At 43.7% G+C, this 14,888-nt stretch overlaps 1 long non-coding RNA gene across 2 annotated transcripts in view; it reads left to right on the top strand.

The window, feature by feature from the left end:
- The window catches only part of LOC117605899 (uncharacterized), a 90,884-nt gene that overhangs the window by 54,910 nt on the left and 21,086 nt on the right, over positions 1–14,888 (top strand). Inside the window, exon 3 of one of the 2 annotated variants that reach the window (XR_004581825.2) lies at positions 10,581–10,698. The exons of the other annotated variant lie outside the window; for it this stretch is intronic. This is a non-coding gene — a long non-coding RNA (uncharacterized LOC117605899). The remainder of the gene's footprint in view (positions 1–10,580; positions 10,699–14,888) is intronic. 2 annotated transcript variants of the gene reach the window in all.

Raw genomic sequence — 14,888 nt, 5'->3', positions numbered from 1 at the left:
CAAAATTAAACTTTTATTAACACCAGCACGTGAACGTTCTGAATAGACTGTGTACGTTCGTGTTTCGAGAAGAGGTTTCATCAATCTGACGATTAATCCTGGCAAACAAAAAAGGATACGATCAATTTTAACGCAATAAATTCTGAAATAATACCCGTGTCGTTTATCCGGCCTGGTGGAAGCGTTCGTCACCTGCGGCGACGACAGTGCTGTTCGTGATGCCCTTATCCGAAAAATACTTTCGCCGGTTCGCGAATATCCCGGAGGCTGCTCGGTGGTACACGCTCGAAGACGCTCGTGTTTCGGGGCCGCGACAAATTGGAAATTACCCTTTCGCGCACGGTCGTCTCGATTGAGATTAATTGATTTTTTTCGACGAGCTGAGCTCTCACCGCGCGCCACGGTGAGGAGCCCTGGTTCGCCATTTTCGGCGAGGAACGCGAAGATTGAGATCGTGAGAACCGTGACGGAAGGACAGAATGCTCGAGGGACGAAGAAGCTTCTTCGTGTCTCGTCCCGTGCGACGAAAGCGGTGCTCGTTGTTCGGCTTGCGTCACACGAAAGTATCGGAGCCGGCCGTGTCGATGATCGTGATAATCACGATAAGATTGGACGAAGAGGGGGCGAAAAAAAAAGGGGGCCACTTGGGAAGCCCGCGATGCTCTCTCAACGCCTGTAATTGCTGCTCACCGAAATTGGAACCTGGGTCGAGCTCGATTCTTCTCCTCTACGAGGACGAGTTTGACCGTAAAGGATCACGCTGCTGTTCCTCATCTTGTCCGGGTAATTAAGAGATCGTTTATACAGGGTGTCTCTTTTTTCTCGATTCATCCAATTACCTGTTGAACTATTCATTTTATTTCGTCGCCAAGTTAATATATCCCTCAATTATTGTTATCCTACTATTCTCTTCGAATAAACGCAAAGAAGAAAAAGTCATCAGAGAATCTCAAAGACTTACTTTCACGACTAGCTTCCGAATGATCCAAGCAAAATAACGTCTCTATAAAAAACGCTTCCAGGTATTATTAAATAAACGTGCATTATGCAACGTCAATATTTTAACGTCTTTCAAATTGACTCGATTCGTGAAAGAGAAAAAAAAGGAACGCAGAGGAAGCGAGGGTGTTGGAAGTGTAAAGCGCCTCGGACGAGGTCAGGTTAACGTTGAAACGTGCAAAATTTTGCGCGCCTCGAAAGTAGTAATTTCCTATTCACGCAACAGATTCATAATAAACTCTCGGAGGCTACAATTCCCTGGTAATTTCATCTCGAGCGATCCTTTATATTCGGCCGCGATCTCCACGCTCGCCGATTAGAATTGCTCGTTTCGTCCCGTCCTTGATAAACGAAAGCCTCTGGCTGCCTGCTTTCCAACAACGTGATTCGCGTACGCTTCTCATCACCTTCGTCGTTAACCGAACAATCTGGTTAATAGTTATCGCCTGCGTTATTGCCGTCGTTGCTCATTACCACCCGGCCGTGTTTGCACGCATTTACATCGTCCAGGTGGAAAAAGGATCGCGAACGAAGCGGAGCATTCCATCGGATCCGACGATGATTCACTCGACTTTTCTTTTCCTCTTCGAGGTGCTACGATCGTTTCGCGATCCGTTCGAAACGCAATGCCGCTGGTCATTCGTTAGAATGTTTCAGAATTAATGAATAAATGGCCATAGGACAAATCGACAAATCGTTTAAGTCTTCTTAATTCAATTTATGAAATTTACCGAGTATTTGATCAGTCGACGCGATAACAATGGATCATGAAACGGGAGTGTGACTAAATTATCAATAAGGTGCGAATAAATGCTTCACCGTTAAATCGGGTTATTAATGACTCACCGACATCTGATTACAGGCGATAGCACGATTTCGTTGTGAGAAAAATTTCTCGCCGTTGAGTATGCGTTCTGGGAAATCGATGAGTGTTCAGAAATGGTGAAACAAAAATTTCGAGAAAGTATTCCTGGTACTGGAAACTGGTTCGGTGACCGATGTAAAAAGCGGTAGATGTGCCATTTTGCCAAGAAGCAAGGCTGTCTAAGAATTTTTGTCGAAAAGGGGCAGAATCAGGGAAAATGAATTTTCATTTTATCTGATTGTTGAATAATTCCCTTTTATTTCAAATGAAATCAGAAATTTTTACAACAAACTATAACAAGAAGAGGAATGAAGAATATAAATAGAAAGCATTCTCACAGCCATTCGCAACCTTTTACCCTAAAGCTTAGTCTCAAATGGTTTCCAAAGCACCTGTTCATCTTCATCCAAGAACCTCCCTTGAAATTCCACCTTTATCGTCCGACTAAATCGATCGTCCGACCTGTTCACCCTCGACCGTTATCTCGATTGCCGGTCGAGCCAGTACCATTCCGTGATCCTCGTCTTTTTCGCACCTGTCGCGGCGAGTGGAAGAAGCTCGCCGTCTTGTCCCTTCCCACGCAGCAACAGCAACGACGGTACACATTAATTGAAATGTCACTCCCGCCGCGACATTTTCACCTGGCATTCGCCTGGCTCGCCTCGCTTCTCGTGTCACTTCCTGGTGTACCTTATTAAACTGAAAATTAACATAGGCGGCCGATATGGTCGGTTGGAACGAACTCTCGCCAAGAGAGGCGAGTCTGTTTGCTCGCTAGCGGAGACCCGCGACCAGTCCGGAGGAAAGAAAGAGAGACAGAGAGGAATCGTGCAACGCCAGGGGGAAATTTATCACCATAGAAGCAATTAATGGGATTTTTCTAGTGCCGTTGCCGGCCCACGGCTCACGAGCATGGTCTCCGTTCCGTGCAACGTGGTCACGTCTTCTTGCATACACGGACCCTCTGCTTAATTTGTGTGTGTTTGTACAGGCTGAGTCATAATATGGGGACATAACTTCGGTGATGGATTCTGCACACACGAACTATGAAAAAGGTTTCTATAAACACTTGTGCTTTTTCATCTTTTTTTCAAATTATAATCATTTTTGTGTTGTAGGTACTAATTATTTAGCTATCTTTATAGAAATTTTTTTAAATGATTATCTTCAAGGTAGATAGTTAAATCTCTAGACTTATCATTGACTTCAAAATTATCTGGTAGCCCTCATTAATACGCCATTGGAGTGTATTAATGTCATTTACTGCTGCGTTGTGGAACTAAACATATTAGGTTTGCATTGAATTCATGTTCACCAATTATGGTGCACCCTGTATAATACGCGAACGAGTCTTATGTAACATCGTCTCTCGTGGCTGATATTAAGGCCACGGCTGAGAACGCCCGTCGAAATCGTCCCCCGGGTTCATTAGGGTGTCTGAATAATCGAGCGACCAGTCGGTACAGTATACGCTCGTCACGGTGGATGAGTTTCTTGCGTAGCGTGGATCGCGGGGATTTAACTCGTTTAATTGAGGCCTCCGGCTGCCACGAGGTGCGAGCACGCTGATGGATTTTAACCTTTTCCACCGGCAAGTGTGCACGGCTCGTCTAGCTGATCCGCTCGAGAGCTCATTAGGGGTCTAAGTGATTCTCGTGCACATTTCGCTTTGCTTAACGCTAATGCGCCCGCTTAATGTCGGGGAGTATTTTTCTTCTTCTTGCTTTCGAGGGAGATCGTGGGTGTGAGATAAGGGGTTGACAAATTAACCGTCTTGAGAAACAACTAGATGATGCTTGAATGAAAGATTTGTCGAACGATCTGTGTTTAACGTAATAGATACTTGTTTCCTATGAAAACAAAACGAATAATACTTATCCACTTTGATGTAAACGAGTACTTCCTCTCGGAACATCCATTTTCTATCATTATCCTCGGATTGCTCAATGATAGACACCCTTAAATTCATCTTATCAGGGAATCCGATATCACCTGATCGATTTTCCACTGAAAAAACGATGGAATGTTCCGTATATTTGCAATTAAACCCCTTCCGAGGCGACTTTGCACGTAGGTACAAGTAAAGGCGCGCAATTTTCGAGCGATAGCGGTCTTTTCGGTTCGCGCCAGCCGAGTTTGACGTTAATTGGCTGTAATTACGGGGCGAACCGCTTAATTAGGTGGGCCCAGGTCGACGGAGGCGCCAATTCCGAAATTTATCGATGCACAGGACCGGTGAATACGGAGGCTTCGATCGGCGAGATCGGCCGGATGGTGGAAGAAAAAAGGAGCGCGCGAAGCGTGTAAAAGGGGCGAGAAAAAGCTCGCTGAGGGCAGAGGGAGAGGATCTCGCGGTCCACCGAGCCGCTATCGTATCTCGCGATCTTCGCCTCGGCGTTACCGAGGTGCTAGGCGTCCGGCGTTAATTAAGCGACGCCACCGCTAGAGCTCGCACTCTAGCGCATTCGCAGTGGCGATCCGGCCGATTTTTACGGGCAAACTCGGCGATTTTTTTCCTCCACCGTCGGCCCTATCTGCCGTTCGGAATCGGAAGCAACTCTGGCCCTGCGAGGGGAACAACGGGTGCGCATCAGCGGGAAGAAGAATTCGAGGCGCGTTCTTGCCGCGAAAGCTCGTGCAACCGTCCGGATCCCTTGTATGGAGATAGCCGTATCGGGGCTGGCTAATCGCACCTCGCCGTGTCCACCCATCTGCACCCACTACCGGTTCACGCTCAAAGGTATCGGTCGAAGATCGGCCGCATCGAAGCCGGGCCGCGCGATTTACCGGTATCTCGCGGGAAATTGCCGACCTGATCATTCTTTGCCACGAATCGTGAGAAATCTACCGCTGTTTGAGATTCGTGAAAATCGATCGTTGAGGACATCAGTGCTTCAGATGCACATTTGAGCTTACAAAATATAGTCTACTAAAATAAAATATGAGGAGTCTTCTACTTCAGAAGATTAACGTGAGAATTTCCTATTTTTCTGCAGATCTATTGCCAAATTTACATTTGAATTAACCTTCTTCTTATAATTATCCACTCGCCATTCAAAACAGATTGAAACTCCTCATAATCTTCAGCACGTTCGTGCTTCTAAACCTCAATTAGAACGATTATAAATTCTCCATAAAATGTTCTCACCGTTACTGCGACCAGTTATTACATCGTATCATAACTGAGCATCGACATTCCCAAGTGCAATAAAACAGCTGTGTGACATTCAAAGCGATCACCACCTGATAAATCGGTTCGGAAGAATCGAGGATAAACGATTGGTCGTCCTCCAGTTAGAGACAGATACCGGTTAAATGTCACTATGAGGTTTACTTAATCGAAAGATCGGTTCACACGACTCATCCCGTTTCGTTTTCCATGGTCGGTTAACTGGTCTATGGGCGATTATCGTCACGCGATCTCTCGCGGAGTAGTTTGACGGCCAGCAACGGGTGCGGGCCATCGGTCAGGGACGAGTAGCTGATGGAACGAATGCAGTAAAGTGTCCGACTCCCACTCAGCTACCATAGAAAGCGAAATCTTTTCAAATTTTAAGGTACCCAGTAGAAATTACATTTCTTTTTTCCTAGCAAGTAGAAATTGAAATTAGAGCTCCATAAATTAACGTTGTTATGATTTGAACGTCAATCACTCGAACGATGAGTTAACTTGTCTTTAGTTAACGGCTTAAATCGATAAGATCGGAAAGAAACTGAGATTAGATACTTGCTTAGATCTTTTCGAATCAACTTCGTCAATTTCACTGTCAAAATTTTCCAATCATTGCACATATCGTTTCGCTTGACTAGTTAGCCTGTTAAGAAATCTCTGTCTAATGATGCGCGATTATTTTGGATCGATGTTATCAGTGATCGATGCCGATATCAAACATCGCAGTTAGATTTGATCGATCGATTGACAAACGAAGAAGCCGTCGATAGAATGAAGATTTCTCTTATTCCCAGCCGTCGTACGGTAATCAATGTCTAATGAGAAACACGCGGCGACCTCGTTGCTACAATGTATCCGGTACTCGCGACTGATAATGGTGAAAAGGAACGTTCGAGTTTAAACCGTACCCCCTGGGCGCACACCGCGTATCGGTACGTAGGATTTTCTTAAGCGATCGTGCGATCGAACTTCTTATTCCAGGCGATCGGTTCTCCCTCGCGTCCTCGTCCACGGAAGACGAACTCGTGCACGTCGTGTAAAACGTCGGGACGTCATTCGTTTTGACGGTTAACAAGCCCGCGGCCGGCGTTTCTTGCGCCGTCAGAGAACACGAAACACGAATCGGAGAGCCGCCGATCACGCGGATCGCAGGGCGAGTCACCACTCCTACGGGTGACTCATTCACCACTCACCCGATCTTCTCAGCGACGGTATCTCGTCGGAGAACAACGAGGAAAGGGTGAAGAGGAGGAGGGAAGTATGAAAAAATCACGAGCTTCCCACGTCCCGAAACTCACGCGTTACGTTCCGTTCCGTTTCGACCCCGCCCCGGGCGATATCCACGTCTTGTCGCTGGACCATAAATCGATTTCAATCGGACATCGGTAACGTCCGCGCCTCGCTACGAGGAAATACTTCACGGCCCCTACCTCGCCAACCAGACGATCCTTATCGGGCAATTTTATTGTTTCGCAGATAATAAGCCGCGAGGAGACGCGAGGCTGGCACGCTTTTAACGCCTCGAACTGCGATTCGTTAGATCGAACATGACGAATGAGATTGTTTCTTTCGTGTTTCTTTTATTCTTTCGATCTTGCATGTTGTGATTTCGGCGAGGGTTTATTTTTGTACCGAGAAGTGGTGAAAGGTAAAAAAACTCAGACTGTGAATATTGAACAATCAGATTTCAAATGCTTTTATTTAAATTAATTGTACAGTGAAAAAACGATCGAGGGTGAAATAATCTACTTTTTTCTTTAAATAGAAATTTCTAAATAATTTTTATGAAATTTTTCCATTAAACAAGCTCTATTTGAATGAAATTTTCTCATTTAACACATTGAATGCCATTTCACCCATAATTGAGTGACACTTGAATTGTCGAAGGAAGGCATTATCTATATTATTAGGAATTTCGTTCCTTATCTAATTATTTACCGTTAGCTCGGCACCAAGATACATTTACCAGGATTATGATCTTTCTATTTTACTATCTGGCATAAGATACTTCAATGAAACATCTCTCGAGGAAGGATAGCGAACAGAAAGTAACTTCTAACGTCTTCGAAAGCTCTTGAACGCTTCAAGGTTGACATCGTTCCTTCAACACAATGGTCGACCTTTTCCCTCCTGTTGTGCTACGAGTATCATTCACGCTTTCCACAACGATTTCGCGTTGCACGATTCCGTTCGAGCCGATGAAAAATTCACGAACCAGGTGACTGGGCGTCGTATCTGATCGTGGCCGTAATTACGTACCGATGGTGCCAGATCGATTACGAGATTTTTCATCGCGCCAGATCGATAGCCGGTCAGATTATAATCGACGGGAGAGCCAACAACCGCGTTCCGATCGCTTTTCATAACTCTCGTTGGCGTAATTTATTAAAGGGATCGCGAGAAACGGTCAAGGACCTCACGTTCCTTCTCTCAGGGCCGTGAAAGTTCCTTGACAGCCTAGAACGGTGCATCATGAGAAACTTAGCCGCGTAGTCCTTTCGGAATCGGTTCGCGATCGATTGTCGCCGATACGATATTGTAGCTGTTGCAACCGTTGCTATCGCTTCATTCCAAGGAAGTTCATGGTAGAACACCGGTAATAAAGATTCTGCGACCCGATACGGTGTGTACCAACTTTGTACCCGTATGTTCGATCGTGTCGATCGACCTGCTTACCTCAACGATTTCACGCTTCGTGAAATAGTTTCGATCTAAGGTTGTATCGATTTCTTCATTCGATTGGCGAAATGGTTTCTCGCTAGATGTTGAAACTGAATAGAATGGCAAGGAATCCCAAACATTTTTCAACGAAAAATATTTCTCTTCTCTTATAACATTCAATGGTATGTTAGGCATTTAATATGTAGGTAAGCTTATCTTCCTGTTTATTTATAAAAATACACTTTCAAATCATTGAATTATTGTAGAAAAACGTAATCCGAAAATATTGCGATATAAATTCTCATCGATAGTGTTCATCCGGGAGAGCAGCATATTCGAACAGCCTAAAATGGAGTCGAATTTATCATAATTATGTCATTTTATCGTAAACCATGTCGTAGATCTCGGCAAAGCGTTTGTTCATGAATCGGAGGAGCGTTGAATCATCGTTTACTAGTTTTTCTCACGATCCCGCGATAGACCTTGCTCGAAGGCAAGAATAACGCTACGCTCGGCCCGAAAGAAGTGAGGAATCCCATAATCCGCGGCATCTTTGCTAGAGGAAGACCGGGGGTGCTGTTCTTGACTCCCAAGCCGATGATTCAAAAGTAAGCCCCGAGCAGCTGAAACGAACTTATGAACCATTTGAGCAGCAGTTACATTTCTACCTTGAAAAAATATTTATTTTCAACATTTTTGTCAAACTCTGAAAATCCGACTTTCCCTCTCTTTGGCAGCAATAAAACGATCGTTTCCGCGAGGTTGCGAAACGGGGCCGCGGACTTTCCTGTCGACAGTCGCGTGGAAGTTCCACGAAGCCGAAGACAAAAGGTGCGGTTGCGTAGACCGTCACCGAGGGCGAGCCGCACGCATGTCAATGCTCTGGCAATTAAACCTTGTTTGGCGCGAACGCCGACTCGTTTTGTTGGCTGCTGTCTCGCGCGTAACCGCGCGCATGGTCCCTACTGTCGGCCCCACAACGGGAAAGTACTCGCAGAAGCGCCGCGCTGATTTATTTCCCCGCGTCGGCTAAACCGTCTCTCCTCTTTTCACGAAGATTTGTACGTACGTCAACGTGGAACGTCGTCGTTGTCGTACGCTCTCCTCTCTCGTGGACGAGGTAAACTGGAGCAGCTTTTTGTCAGAGGTAAGGAAAGTCGCGCGATGAGGCCTTTTACGTACCTGCCGATCCGCTTCCACGCTCGTTCCACGGGGAGAGTGATTTTTCTTTCCTCGAACGTTCAATGTGTCACCGACGGTCGGTTTCTGTCGCGATTAAACGGCGATTTATCAGCTACGTATTCTTGACAGTGACGAATGTCGACTGGACGGATCGAAACCGGGTCACTAATCGTGCCAGCTCTGTCCGCTAACTCGCTTGACCGCGCGTTCTGATCTCCGCCGACCACTCTCGAGACATATAGAGCGTTTTGCCAATGGAATTATCGCTATGCGCAGAAATTATTTTTATTGAACTTTAATAGGATATTTCGAAAGGAATTCAGTGCTATTGATTTACCACTCTGACGTATGTTTTATGAGATTGTTCAACCCTTAACGCGTAGAATGATCCTGTCGTATACTTTGTGTAACACGTGGAATGTACATGTGTTTGCAATTTATTTTTCTTCTTATACATTCTGGAACAAGCACATACCTTAAAAATGATATCACTATTTCATGTAAATAACATGTCAAGAAAATACAAGTAGACACGCAGCAAATAATAAAAAGTAATCTCGTAATTTGAAAGGATTGCGACAAAAAAGAAATTAAACGTTGATTATATTCAGTGGGGTACTTTGAAATATTTTCTCCAGACACGATCACGTTACGCTCCGTTTACTGTGAAAGATCCTTTGAGAATTTATGGGCATCGTGTGAGTATCAGGTCGTTCCACCGAAAATTCCTTCAGCTCGAAACAGCTGGCAGGTGAGCGACTTTCAGGTGCAAGGGCTCCCAATAAATTCCTTCCCCCTCGATCACGAGATGCACCGGTTAGGGGTCGAATTGGGTTCACTGTTACCTTAGAAACTTGAAACATTATTGGGGTGAACGAACTTATCATCTTACGTATTTCATTTAAGATTACACTTTTGATTATATTATATTATAAATTTCTCTGAAACTAATTGATTAAATTTACCGAAGAGCAATTACAAAGATTAATTATTGATTTCATTCATTGCGCAGTGTAGTTGCTGAAACATGAAACAGCAACATGTGGCATTCGAAAGTACAAGTACCATTAAAAACAAACCAATCATAATTATAAATTATCACGGGCAGACGTTCGATGGGTCAAATATAGGTTGTCGTAGAATTTTGACAGGTTTATAGTTCCTCGTCAAAATAATTAATGGCTCGTTCCATAAATTTCGTATTTAATCAATGTTAATATTCGTCCGATCCTCCCGAGGACTACATTAATTTGTTTTTTTTTCCGTTACTATTACGCGAATTCAACAACGACCACGGGGATCCAATCAACAGTAAATGTCAGAATGCAAATTTATTTATTGATTACATCAATTTCTCTTCTCATTTCATTAATTCTTTTAACAGTTCATTACGGCCGCACAGCATGAATAATTCCCGAAATTTGAATTATTTTACCATTACACGTGGTATTTATTTTAAAGAGTACAATATTAGTTATAATTTCTTTAATACGTTACATACAGGATCGTTGTATTTTTCAATTTAAATTTTCTATTCGTTACTTTATGAAATTAATGTCTATAATATTGCGACTACTTAGAATAGAATTTTTTGATAGAATTCAAAGTGTTAATTTTTTAATTCCAAATTTTTATACTAACAAATCTGTACCCTGAGCTTTCATAAATCTCCTAGTTTACTAGTTGAAAATGAAATTTCAGGTAGATCATAGATGCCATCTACAATCCGTCCAACGCGCTCGACGCAGGGCCGAGACTCAGTTGTTTCCAGTTCTTCAAACGTTTCGGTCCAGGTGTGATTCGAGCCTGCTTCGAGCACGTGAGTTTGTACGCATTTACTGTCTCCTCTCGTTGGATTGAGTATAGATATCGTTTATACAAGAAAATGGCAGCCACGTCAAAGGCTAATTATCACGTATACAGAATCAGATTTTACTCCTCGATCGGGATTAATAGTGACAGCTAGGCAGTCTGCTTGAATTTACGTGCTAATTACGCTAATTAATTCATTCTCTGGAATCAGGGAATCGAACGGGCATTCTACATTCTACAGCGATCAACACGATCGATGGCGGTCAATTTGCATCGGTTATTTTTTGCTATTATGCAGCCTGTCGTTGACGCTTCGATGGAGATTATCGTGCGTAATGCGATCGGTTTTTCCTCGTGGCGAGTTTCTCGCGGCCTTGTAATTAGAGGCTCTTGGTGCGTGTTAGGTGCGAGCAAGACTGGTAGTTAACAAGCCCAGAAGCCTCGTATGTTACGGGTAGGTACTACATAAACGCCGTTTATCAATGCTCCACTACCTCTCGTCTGAATTCTTCTTTTGCATCCTGTCGATGGGAAATGATGATTGTGTAAATTTACATCGATGCCATTAACTATGTTACGTGTTTCATAGATTTCTTCTCAATCTTTTTACACCAGGTAATTATTCAAATGTAGGTGATGACCTGAAACTAGAGAACTTCAAAGATTAATTAATTATTTTCCACTTAATAATTAAAAATAGTTTAATCGTGTGCAGCCAGTGAATAATGTGGTGATATCTTTAATAATCCATATGTCGTACTAAATACTGATATTTCTACTGGGCCGATCTACGCGCTAACTCCTTGATCGCGGTACATTAAATAGGATCTTGCAATTTTATACTCCTTTTCATAATTAGTAATTTTTCATAAAATCCTATATGATACTTTATGTATCTGATAGATTAGATAGAAATAAGGTGCAAAATAGTACTTGATATAAAAAGAAAAGTATAAAAATCAAAAATACACGAATGTATCTGTCGAAGTATTAACCCTTTCGCTGCCACGCGAATTTTTAAACTTGCACCAGTGGGCCACAAATTTCATATTGAAAATTTTATAATGGCAAAGAACTGCGAAATATATTAAAATGACGGTACAATCACCGATGACCACCATGGCCCAAATGAAAAGACAAGCACCGGTCCCATGGGACCACCCTGGCAGCGAAAGGGTTAAGTATCTTCGAAGTTTCTCAAGTGAAGAATCTTTTCCCATGCGACGAAGAAGACCCGTTGAAATTGGACTCGAAACATTTGAAGCACGTAACCGGTAACTTGCATTATCAGCCGGCGGCCTCGTGTGTTTTCTGTGTGTTCCCAACGCTTCATCGTTCTCATCTTCGGCCTCTAATCGCGTATTCTGGCGCGGCCTTTCTCACAGCACCGTAGGAATACGGTGCGGCACGGCGCGGCGCGGCGTCGACGGCGATTCGTTCTACGCGTCGATGCCGAGAGGCGTCCCCTCGCGATGCGTTCGCCGAGCAACGCGCCGCGCCGGGAAACCATGCCGGGATTATTACACGCGCGAATAACGTGCAGGCACGCGTGTCACGCGCGTGATTAAGATTTTCTCATTAACCGGCCATAACGCGCCGTATCCAGCATCCACGTCCACCTATTATGCCGTGAGAGCACTGTTTTTCCGCGCGCGTGCAAGCTACGCTTTTCCGCGAATCAGCAACGAGCTATTATTACGCGGCCACGAAAATATTCGAACGGTGAAAGCCGTCTGTCAACGACACTCCACTTTACCGATTAATTTTTTCTCCGTCTCTTTTTATTCTTTTTCCACTGCCTTTCTTACGGGCGCTGGAATGAAGCTGTGGATCGCGGAATTCGAGAGATGCTGAAAGGTTCAGGACTTGATTTCTCGGTTCGATTGTTCTCAAGAGTTTTAATTGTTTTTATTTTGATTTAAATTTCAAATTATCAAATAATTGAAGGCCAAAATCTGAATAGCAATTGTAGGAATTTTAACGGTATTGTATTAATAAATTGAATAAATTATTATTTTATACCGTTTAACCATCCTACACGATATTATTATACTAATAATGCAAGGAGAAACATAGTTAATAAAATTGCTCGACTGAGAAGTAATGATCTTAGACTCCCATAAAGTTCGTCCAACGCGTTCCTCGTGTCCTTCCTCTGAATGGTCGGGAAAAGGGTGCGATTACGTAATCGTAGCGAGAACTCGGGCGTTCTGAAAGGTTCCCAGCTAATACGTATCGGCAATAAGAGGCGTCCGTGCTCGTTCGATAACATGAGTCATGCTCTCTAATTAATGATGTCGAACGAGCGCAGTAATTTGTGAGCCATTCGTAATTCGCTTTTTTCCCCCCCGTTTGTCAGACGACTCACGGAGGAGGAACGGGCGCGAATAAACATCGTAACGCCGACGTTCCGATTCCCTGTACCTCTCTAACGATCCACGACCTCCTTCAATGATCCACGGACAGATCGAACGTCTTCGCCGCGACGAAAGATCGATCGCGCGATTACGACTCTTTCTCTTTTCACGGCCATTCCCCGTACAGCTTTGCTCGACGTTCTAAAGAACGTTAAACGGAGGTTCTTAGGGTGCTATGATTTGATTCCGTTCATAAACGTTCCATTGCTTCGCTAATTTTATATTTTATACTTTTTAAATTTTCACTTCAGACGAAAAGGGAAAAACTACAGAGTCGTCGTTCGCTGTCTCATAAAATTTAATTACGTTTGACAAAATTGCACCGGATAAGGCGGTGATCCAGAATGTCTGACTAACTATGGTAAACGGGTGACGGTGGGACCCGTTTAACGGGCCATATAATTTCCTTTTTCCTTTCCTGATCCGATTACGAAACGACCACGGTATTTCACGCGTTAAATTCGTTACACAACTCCGGCGCAAAGTACAGAGGACACCAGAAATAATATTATAGAAATATTTCGAGGAAGCAGTTGGATTTATACAATAACTATCCAACAGGTTGATGATGATCTTTAACCCAAAGAGAAAGAAATGTTTGTCGATTCCAATCGTTGATTCGCGCTTACGATGATCCCGTCCTCTGTGTTGGTCGATGCAACAGGGGTACAGTCAAAGATCACTTGTATAATTCAGCATACATCGAGTGACTCATCGATACCGGAACTTGGCGAAACCAGCGCCGGTAGAACGCATTCAGTCACGTCCTTGAACCTTGCCTTCGCTCGCGTAGAATGCACGGCAGAGTAATTGAACGAGCGCACCGATCGATCGTCGTCACCAAGAAGACGGATCGCCGGTTCGTTGCGCAAGAAACGACGCTCTAGGGTCCTCGTTGATCCACTCGGCGCCACTTGTCGTCGCTATTTCTTGCGACCCTGTGAAATTTCGCTGGATAGACAGCGAAGAGAAGCGACTTGACTTTTATCGACGCCATAAAGTCTCAATCGTCAACGGTAATTGGTGCTATGAATAATTAGGAAACAGGAAAAACGAATACTGAACGCTATTTATATATATACCATCTTGGTTGTTATTTATTTTTACACAGTACCACAGGGAAAGGAATATTCAATGGATCGATGATTATTCTAATATTGGGGTTCACCATTGACAGCTCTATCATTCTCGTTCTGGTTCCTGAGGCACAAATATGGCTGTCATCTGCAATACACTTAACCAAGCTGACTGCCAGTAGAAAAGGTCGTGTATAGCTCGGCACACTTTAACCCGTTAAATGCCGCAGTGAAAATGAATGTATTTGGCACAGCAAGCTATAAATATTCAACAGAAATGAATATAACATTAACATCTCAATAAATTTTTTGAAATTTCGTTTCCTTGGATTATATTAAATTTGTGCTGCTGAAATTAGCGATTAAAATCGTGGTCCATTGAATTAAATTCATAACGTTGATGATCCTTATCGCAGTGAACGTGTTAAAACGGTCTAAAAATCATTTAAACATCACTCGCATCCACTATCGCGCTTGAATACCATCCCACATCCCGAGGGTTTATCCACAATACCTTACCACCATCCAGCTAACCATGATTCGTCACGAATTACTATTACTGGAACAACAGCCTGTATCCAGCCACCTCACGCGAAACTTCCGTCTTTCGCACGGCGATAGTATAATGTCGCCGAAGGAGCGAGACAAGCCGATGTTGAAACGAGGGAAGAGGAAGCAGCAACGAGCGTTGTCGAGTGGAAGAG

Source organism: Osmia lignaria, chromosome 2, assembly GCF_051020975.1.
Source record: "Osmia lignaria lignaria isolate PbOS001 chromosome 2, iyOsmLign1, whole genome shotgun sequence".
Lineage (NCBI taxonomy): Eukaryota > Metazoa > Arthropoda > Insecta > Hymenoptera > Megachilidae > Osmia > Osmia lignaria.
Note: the sequence above shows the minus strand (reverse complement) of the source record. Positions and strands in the feature narration are given on the sequence as shown.